Source organism: Artibeus jamaicensis, unplaced genomic scaffold, assembly GCF_021234435.1.
Source record: "Artibeus jamaicensis isolate MK-2021 breed Jamaican fruit bat unplaced genomic scaffold, CSHL_Jam_final contig_320, whole genome shotgun sequence".
Lineage (NCBI taxonomy): Eukaryota > Metazoa > Chordata > Mammalia > Chiroptera > Phyllostomidae > Artibeus > Artibeus jamaicensis.
This window is the reverse complement of record NW_026521753.1, coordinates 1008329-1018541: the sequence shown is the minus strand read 5'-3', so window position 1 is coordinate 1018541 and position 10213 is coordinate 1008329.

The following is a 10213-nucleotide window of genomic DNA, read 5'->3' as shown; positions in this document are numbered from 1 at the left end:
TAAAAGACTCTTGGACAATAATAAGGGGGGTTGGAAACAGGGGAAGGAGGTGGGAAGGGTTTGTGTGGTGGGGAGGGGTGAGGGAAAAGCAGAAAACTGTACTTGAACAACAATACAAATGTTAAAATAAAATAAAATAAAATAATGTGAGCTGGAATAAAATTACTTTTCTTACATGTGAAAAATTCCAACATTATCTACTGAGAAATTTAAGAAAATGATCCTTGTTATTTTCTAGGTTAATATGGGTGACTTATTACCTGGGAACTGACTCAACAGTGCTTCTCATGCAGTCTGGTTACTTGGGGAAGAGTTTCCAAATGAGATCATGAGATAAACATTTGAATGACAAGGAAACCAACACTCTTTTCTGTGAAGATATGCCTACCACTTGATCATCCTTCTCCCTTCTATTCACTGAATTGCAACCACCTTGTATGTTGGTTCTTCTAGCTCTGTGGACACTAAACTTCTTGCCAAATTGCTTGTTGCTTTTTTCCCCCATACCACAGGTCATCCCCAATACCTGGGCTCTTAATCCTCTTATGTTGATATGTACAGCAGCACATTACCCACGTACCCTGAGAACCCACACTTCAGGTCTATGAGACAGTCTTTGGAGCTCCTCCAGTTTCCTCAGAGTAGAGCTGTTTATTCCAGTCATCAAACAAATAGAATCAAATGGGTTTGGGGGTTGTAGAGCCTTGCTTTTCCCACTCACCCCAGTTCTTCACCACTTGTTCAGTGCAGAACCCATATCCACCATCGACTTATCTTCTAAAATTGACTGCTCTTTTTTGGCTTCCCTGGAATAGATTTTGGCACAATCACTGTGCACCCACCACAGGACTCCAAACTCTTGCCACCCAAGGCCAGCTCACTCAGAACCCCTGAAGCTTAGCTCTTTCTACCATCTCTGAACTCTGATGAGCTCAGGAACTTGGGCTGCACCCACAGATACAGGACCTGCCTTCCCAGAGGAATTAGGTGACATAATCCTAAGGAGTGAAGTGTTACTTAGACAATCACTAAATTCTAGGATCAATTGATAGCTCTATTTTTGCATATTCCAGGCCATCCTCTCACACACACATTCACAATAGAGGCCTTCCTGAAATGCAAACCCAGCCATCTTCTTTCCTGCTTAGAGCCTTCCATTGGTTTCCATCATCATCCTGGAGGATAAAGTTTAAATATTTTAGGATGAAGACATTTAAGACCTTAACTTCTGACAGCTCCTTTTTCCAATCCCCCATCTTTCCTGCTTCAGCAGCAGGAACTGCCTGCTGCTACCATAGCACACCATGCTCCCTTATGCTTAGTGTTGCAGATTGGAGTCTTCGGGGCAGATACAGAGTTGGAATTTAGGGTGAAATATGTATCAGGGCTAACATTCTTCAATAAAATATAAGATGTACAATAAAATTGAATTTCAGACACATAAATTATAAATAAGGTATGACCCATACAATATTTAGAATATACTTATATAAAATGATTGTTTATTTAAAATTTAAATTTAAATGAGAACAATGTGTTGTTATTTGGCAACCCTAAATAGGGATTAATATCTGTGAAGGGAAGAAGGAGAAGACACAATTGAATGAATGCAGGACTGGGCAAGGGGTAATCAACCCCATGGTGAGCTCAGGAGTAACTATTACCTGTCTTGATGTCCAGAATTAGGTTAAAACAGCCAGGGCTTTATACTTCCATCTCACTCAGTCTCCAATGCAAACAATCCCAGGAATGGCTTGACCTTGGAAAGGTGGTTCTCTGCCCCTGAACAGAACAGGAAGAAGCTGGCAGCTGCAGGCCCCTGATAACCACACTGCCTGCTATACAGCAAGTCCTTCCCTGAAAGAAAATCAGGTGTGGAAAAATCTCAACTTCTTTCATGAGGTCCCCCCAGTGCCACAGACACGCATGAATGAATAATGACCAAGAAGACAAGATGAGATCTGCTTGGGGAAGAGGAGTGGGCTGTGACCAGTTTCTCAGGCAAGACAAAGGCCAGCAGTGGCCAGTTTCTCCGAGGAGAAAAAGGCCCTGAGTACCTTTCACCATAGCCTTTTATTGGGTTGTAATACACAGGAATACAGGGCAGCAAGGATCAAATAGTAGATAACATTACAAAGAGATCTGAGGGCTTCAGTTTGAGTCAGTGTCTGTCAGGAAGAGAGTTGCAGAAAATTTGAAAGACATACTCATTTTCTCTTGGACCTTTATCATATGAATGAAAGCATTCTTAGCAGAGCAGATTTCACAGGTTTATCAGGAAGTCTTTGTGATGCCAGATTTCCCCTCAGGACATGCTCTAGCAAGGCAAGGAGCTGTACCTCTCCCCAACAGGTATTCAGGCTTAAGGGGATTAGAGCCAGGAAACACTTCTCCCAGAGAACATGGGTGTTACCGAACAACAGGTCTGAGAAGGGGGTCGGCAATATTTGGCCCACCTAGAGATGCCAGAAACTGCTACGGAACAAGGGCCCTTCCCAAGGACAGAATACTAATATCTACTGGGCTCTTCTGTCTGCCGACAATTGGAAAGACATCTCTCAATGCCAGAGATTTGTGAAAAGGAAAGGAAAGGTTTATTTAGAGCTTTACAGACTTAAAAGTAGTGATCCAATGTTCCCATTAAAGTATCAAAGTCCTTTAGGGTATACACCTACATCCACACAGTGCTCCCTTCTCCCACTGTCCCAACTCCAGGTACTGTAAATCAGGAAAAGAGCACACGTCTGTGTTTCAGGCCGCTGGCACCATCAGCTGTGTCGCTGTGCAGGATCTCTAGTTAATCCAAAGTACTGTGGTACCCTCTCATGGTCTACTGGCAAGAGTTCTTTGTACGCAGTTCCAGTCAAAGTCTCTCCTGCTTTCCAGGCCACATGGCCAAAGGGGCACCCCAAAGCTACGTGGGCTTCTTCTACCAAAGCTGCAGGGGTTCACACTCCACCAAATCCATGTGGCTTTCTTCTTCACCTGGCAGCAGGGATCTCCATTCTGGCAAAGCTGCATGATTTTCCCTTTCACCTGGGAAAGAGGGGGTCCACACTCTGCCAAAACCACGTGGACTCCCTCTTTCACCTCACCAAGAGGGGTCCTCACTCTGCTGAAACTGCGGGGCTCTCCCCTACATTGATGTGGGAAGCTATGGAAAACCTTTGTTCACCCAAAACCCCAGGCCCCCTGGGAGAGAGATAAGGCTATCTGGGAAAAGCAAACAGCAGGATAGTCACAAGGACTGGGGCTAGCACCCCCTCTGAAAGAACTAATTTCGCATTTAGCCTTTGTACTCTGCTTCTGCCCAGTAGATAGAACTAGTTACCACATTCTGCTTCTGTATCCCGCTTTGCTACGTAGACAGGAAGACTCTGTAGGCTATATAAACCCCAAGAATCCTTTCAGGGCTTAGAATTTGGATACTGATTCCTATGGGCCTGTTCACATTAATAAACCTTGTACTCCAGAATCCCTCAGTGTCTGGTTGCTTCATTTTCCTATAACATTTGGTTCCCTGACCGGGAAGTTACCTTACACAAATTTGGGTTGACTTGATGCCGACTGGATAAGCGGGGAGGCAGCTGGAAGTCCAACTGGGGAAGCGGGGGTGCACATGCCCTGAGATTTCTCAGACCCTGTCCAGTTGGGGCGATGGCCGCTGAACCGGACTCCAGGCAGGAAGCGAGGGTTTCGGACTACGACCTGAACCGAGACCAGAGGCACCAAATCCGTAAGAGCCCCAGGGACTTGACCCAAGACCAGAGAGAGGCTGATCACCTCAAATCAGAAATTTGGGTCAGATTCATGTTGAGTCCGACCACTTGACCCTCACTTGGGGAGGGATTGTTTAAACTCAGAGTGCTTGATAGTGAAAGTGTGAGTGACTGTGTTTGTGGCTCCACAGGCTGGTCCTACAGAGCAAGAGTGGGCCCTAACCTGCGGTTCCTGTGTCAGATCATACGGCATAACAGTTGGCAGCTAACCCTGAATTCTGCTGGGACAACCTTAGCCAAGACCGACTTTGTCCTGCAAGGGAGCAGGTCAGGCGGGCGAAATGAAACCCCCTTCCCTTTGTTTGTCTGCGTCATTCTGGGAGGATCACCATGGGTGGGGGACTTTCCACTGTGTTAGATTGCATGCTGCAAAACTCTGACTGATTTTGGGGCCAGGAACTGAGCATAGATGAAGGTAAGTTACAGGTCTTTTGCACCTCTGAGTAGCCAACATATGGAGTAGGCTGGCCCCCTGAAGGAACACTAAACTTAGGTATAATTAGGACAGTCCACCTCATAGTAACAGGCAAGCCAGGACACCCTGATCAGTGTGTTTATATAGACTGCTGGAAGGAATTAGTTCAGGACATGCTGTCAGGGTGCAGGTCAGAAGCCTAAGACAATGGGAAAGGCTGGCAGTAGGTGAAAAGTGGTGCAATCCAGTGTTTTAGTCTCCCAGTCAAGAGGAACACGCTGCCCCCCATTTTCAAAGCAGAGCCAGAGGAAGAGCCGTCTATCAGTCTCCCCCCCCCATATGCTCTGGAAACTCTCGGCCAGACCCGAGGAAGCAAAGACCCTCATCTGCGACCAAGATTCCGGCTCCTGCTGGTCTCTGGCAGCAGAGTAGAGACCCTGCTCAAAGGGGTGGGCCTCTCTAAAATATGCCCCAGTATAACAAAGCAGTGAGGCAGCAGGCAGTGACCCCCCCCTCCGCTGGAGGGACAAAAGGTGGCTGAGGCCCACATGGCCCCCTGCACCTAGTCCTGCTAAAGGGGTTGCCAGGTAGACAAGCAGGGCTGCCCCAGCCAAGCCCCGTGATTGAGCCAGGAGTGAACTGTGAAGACCTCCTGGGCCTGTGCTGGCGGCCCTGGCAGTGGGTCCTTTAGGAAACCAAATACCTCCTGGGAACAAGGAGCCACCATATTGCCTAAGAAAAGAAATAGACCAGCACACTGGAGCACAGAACAAGACCAGTGTGCCTACTGCAGAGAGAAGGGGTACTAGAAAAGACAGTGCCCCAAAAAGAAAGAAGAAAAGCCCACTGGTGGGCAACAAAGACCAGGGTTACAGGCACCTACAGTCCTCAGGTTAGCTGGCTTAGACCCAGACCAGACTGCTACAGGGCTTCAGAAACTCTCCCACTCCCCTAGAAGAGGCCCTGGCCAGAAATCTAAAATCATTTACCAAGAAGGAGACTGACCCAGTGTTATCAGTGTGTAGATAACCTCCTTTCAGCCACATCAACCTGAGACTGGTGCTGAGAGGGCCCTTGCCAGCTGTTTGAACTGCTAATGAAGACAGGGTGCTGGGTGTCCATGAAGAAGGGGCGCAGGTCGGGGCAGGGTGGGCACACTGCATGCTGACCCCAGAGCTCAGGAAGGGTGAAGTGCATGGATCAGACTCTCAGGGAAGCTCTGGCTGGGTTCCACTGGGAGGCTTGACTGCCTTGGACTGATTTGCTGCCGCTGGCACTGCTTAGGGTTGGGAGTGTCCCTAGCCCTTCAAGCTGTGCCCCATGTGAATTAGTCTTTAGGAGACCTCCTCCTATCCTCAGAATAGATAATGGGGGACCCCAGACAGCAGTAACTCATGTGGTGACACTGCTTTCTAGGGAGGTGAGGCCCACTATAGCTTCTCCTGCCCTGCAAGTGGGAGAAGTCTCTACCATAGATTTACAGCCTCTGCAAGTAGGCTCTGCTCACCCACTGCAGCAGGGGTTGCCAGGAGCTGCTTTGGCTCCTGAAAACAGAGCCACAGGGCCCCCACCTTCAGAGGTGTGTGAGACCTCTGCCCCACCTCCACTGGTGACTGCAGCCTCAGTAAACCACCCCCAATGGGTGGAGGGTGGCTTTGTGGTGCCTCCATACCCATAAGTGGAAGGGGCCTTGGGGGCTTCCAGGGTTCCTGAAACTGGAGCCCTGGGACCTTCGCAGGTGGGTGGAACCAGAGTCAGGGTACTGCCATTATAGGTAAAATACATGAGCCACATGAGTGCCTCACCTGGAGGACATAGCATGCATGGGCATTGCCATCTTGGACCTGGATAAGGCTTCTCTTTAGATTAGAGGCTGCATGCTACTGCTGTGTGGGCACTGCAGCAGTCAGGTTCTCTGTGTAACTGGTTGTAATAGTAATGGCTCTGGTTTTGAAGGTCATGAACTGAGGTCCAAGAGTGACCACCTGATTTATAGGGTATTTACAACGTCTAAGCTTCAGAAAGGTGCAAAATGTCCCTGCAAATCTAGGGACTTTTAGTAGAATATACCTAAAGTGTTAGGGACTTTTAGCTGCCACATACTGAGTTTAAATACTGAGTTTAAGTATAGTCCTTCCCAGTGTGGGAAAGGAACCAAGATTAAAAGAAAATGATGATTAAATATAGATGAGTAGAAATATGTATAAAGGATATGAAAGTTTTAAACCTAGAGTAAAGGAAACCTCAACTACTTGTTTTCTAGTTTTGTGGGAAAAAGACAAATTTCTCTGCCATTGGTTTTTTCTGATCAGAAACCCTGTGTACCTGAAGACCTAGAAAAGATCACTATAGCTGGTTGGAGAGGATGCCTTTGCCACCTGGGACCCAGGAAGGGTCATTAGGGGCTGATAAGTATTTTGGCCTGAGGCAAAAAAGCATGTCTCTACCAGGCACCAGTGGACGCACTGGTGCAAGAGAATGCCTCTACCTGTGTATTGTTTCAGAACTCTGTGTTTTGGGTTTTGCTCTATATCTACTCTGACAAAGAAAATGGAAGATTCCAGAAAAGTTTAAAACTTCATACTCTGTAAGAAAATAAACAATAGAAAGTATAAGATTTATAAATAAAGAAGGATATGAAAAGATGTAAAAGTTTTTTGGATATTGCTGAAGGTCTGTGGAAAGCTGTGCAGATAGAAGAGGGTATGTAAAAGGTTATAAAAGTTTGCAAAAGTTTTGGAGAGAAATTATGTGGAGTTAGTAATAGAAGTTATAAGGCATGGAGATGCAATCTTAGTAGGTATCAGAAGGAAAAGGATTTTCCAACACGCTTTGTATTTTTCTCCCTACCTGATCCCTCCAGAATTTGAATTCTGAAGGAATAATGATAATGTAAGGTTTCTTTGAATAATAACTGGTCTCCGTGAGACCAGTTATTAATAGTAGTTTTGTTAACCAAGACTTTGACTGGAATGTCGTGCCTGAAGAGGCATATATGGGTTCTGGTCATTACCAGAGAGCTCACAGGAACTGGGATTGACCTGTGAAGCTAGTGAAAGCCCACGAGAAAAGCCTGGTACTTTGGTTGGTTGTGTGGTTCCAGCCAGCCTTCCCAGGGAAGGAACGAAGGTTGCTTTCCTGAAAGATGGCTAAAAAGGAACCTGTAGGCACAATAGAGGCTCATGGGTTTGAGTGAAATGACTGGTACAGGCAAAGCCAGATGGCAGATGTGTGGTTCTGCTTCTGTGCCCTGAGGGGCAGACTAAGAAGTCAATCTAAGAGTTCCCTGTGTGAGTTCCAGCAAAACAGACTTAAGGATCAAAAGTGATCCAGGCTGCTCTTGGTGTGTTTATGCAAATGAACAGCCAAAATCAAAAGCAGGACCCGAAGTAGTCCCTGTAATAACAGTGAGGGTGATCTCAAGGAGAAAAATTGTAGTTCAAGGAAAATCACAATGCTCAGTATTGGACGTCAGAATGGTACAGCTAACTGTCTTGAAAGTTTCTTTTCATTAAAGAGTTGAAACCAGGTTTGTGATATCACTAAAGATGTACAATTTACAGGTGCAGAGGACCTTGCAATGGAATGTCTTCCCAAAAGACAGTCTCACAGGCACAGAGACTGGTTTAGAGATTGTTGTGTGAATTAACCTGTGTGTTCTTCTGTTTTCATAGGGCGTATGCCTATGACCTGCCTATACCTATGAGTGATTAGTTGCAATATAGGCCTCACTTAAGGAGCCCATCTTCATCATCACCGCCCACCCCCCCCCCAGACTCAACGGTTTGGTTGAACTAAGTAGTTGGGTTGGTGAAGGGCTGGGGCAGTCTGTGGGCTTCACTTTAGAACTGATTTTCCCTTTTATGTCTTGATGGCTTGAACAGAAAGGGCCCAGATATCTGAAAGGAGGGAAATCTTAGTGTATTCCCCTCAGCCTGAGTGAAATTAGTGAAGCACAAAAGTTTTTAGATAGGTGTAGCATGCCTTGTACACCTTCCACTAGATAAGCCATTCTTTACTGAAGTGTTTGCCTTTGTCAATTAATGGTTATGATTTAATTGTGCTTCCAATTTCTTGCCTAATCTGCTACCTCCAGAATATGACCTGACCAGGATGCCAACGGTCCAGTAATGCCAGTCTTTGGACACCAAGCCTGTGATGTCCAGGTGACAGCCAACTGACCAGGACCCTGTAAGGTCTTTCCCCTTACAGGAAGGACTCCCTCCGTGCTGCACCGCCCCCCCCCCCCTTTCAGGGCACCCCTGACCCAGGGGTAGGTAGGACAGTGTCCATTTCCAGCCAGAAGCAGTTACAAGAAGATGAGACCTTCATCCATTTTCCTTTATATGATTATAAAGTGGGTGTAAATCTGAAAGGAGGAATATTGATACAGGGTGCAGCCGGGGGGGGGGCTGGAAAGGATTTAGGATAGGGTCCGGAGTTCGGAGTGTCCAAGAAATATTGATATGTCTTTAACCCCCCCAGGGGGAAAGGATAAATGGAGCAAGGCCATTGAGAGCTGTTTTGCATAGCAACGGTTTTGCAGCTGACCTCTAGAGTGATTATTTGACATGTCTGTGGCCTTTGGCTAGTTTCGTGGATGTGTTGAATAGTATAACCAGGCTTAAAACTATAGAAATAAAGTCACTTACCCAAGATGTAACTAAGAGCAGAGCCCCTGAAGGGGGAGGCCTATATAAGAGCTTAGAAAAGATTGGCTTCAGGACATAAGGGGATAACTACCCAGGTGAAAGAAGGAACCACACGGTTTAGGGCAGGGTGCAGACCCCTGCAGCTTTAGTAGAAGAAGCCCACACAGCTTTGGGGTGCCCCCTTTGACCGAGTGGCCTAGAAAGCAAGAGAGACTTTGACTAGAACTTGGTACAAAAGAACTCTTGCCAGTAGACCATGAAAGAATGCCACATAACTTTAGATTAACTAGAGATCCTGCCTGATACAACTGACGGTGCCAGCGACCTGAAACACAGATGTGTACTCTTTCCTGATTTACAGTACCTGGAGTTGGGACAGTTTGAGTAAGAAACAAAGACATAAAAGTATTTTGGGTTAAAAAACTTGGTTTCTGACTGCTCTTTTGCAATAATAGAACTGAAATTATAGACGATAGTGTTGTAGACGATCGGCGGGTAAATACACACTCTTGGAGTCCGGAACCGAATTGATAAAAATTTTAATGGCCAAAGATTTTCCTGCACAGGGGCGAACTTCCCCAACTGTGACCGGAGTCACGTAGCTACTCAGAGCTACAAAATGGAAGTCGCGCCTGGCTTACAGACTACTGGGTATTTATATCTTCTAGCAAGCAAGAAAAGGCATACAGAAGCAGAGGTGGCGGTTAGCTATTGGCTTATTTAAAAACGGCGAGGGTCCCTGATTGGTGGGTGCTGCTGCTGGTGGGCACTTTCTGGCGGGCCCAGGTTAGTTACCTTATTTGGCTAGAATTTTAAACCCAATTGTTCCCGGATGTTTGTTCATTACCCTGTTCCAGGAACTGCAGATTTAGGGTTGGGTAATACCCTAGCTGTAATTTTCCTAGATGGGTATAACACTCCCCCCTTTTCTGTGGGGAGGTGGTCAAACCATTGACTCATCTTCTTGGGGTAAGATGGTGTAGGGTTGGGATAGGACCATTAGCTTGACAGCATCTATTCTGTCTTTGATGAACGCAAACACTTTGTTTAATATTATGGGTCCTATTGTTAAAATTAATATTACTGTTAGTAAAGGCCCTAGCAAGGGGAGTAAGAGAGGGAGGAAACCATGTAGGCTTTGGTACACATACCCATTCAGGCTGGCTGACTCCTGTGGAGGTTCTAGAATAGGCTAGGTAAGCTACAGTGGCTCCACAATCCGTGGTCCGTGTATAGGAGGAGGGTATGGCATAGTCAGTAGGAGTTCCTCCTCTACACTCACAGGGTGGTCCAAAAAGGGCTGCGTGGAGGTCCTTGGGGCTAGCTTGGAATCCTCCAAGGGTTAGGGGCAGAGTTACTACAAGCAG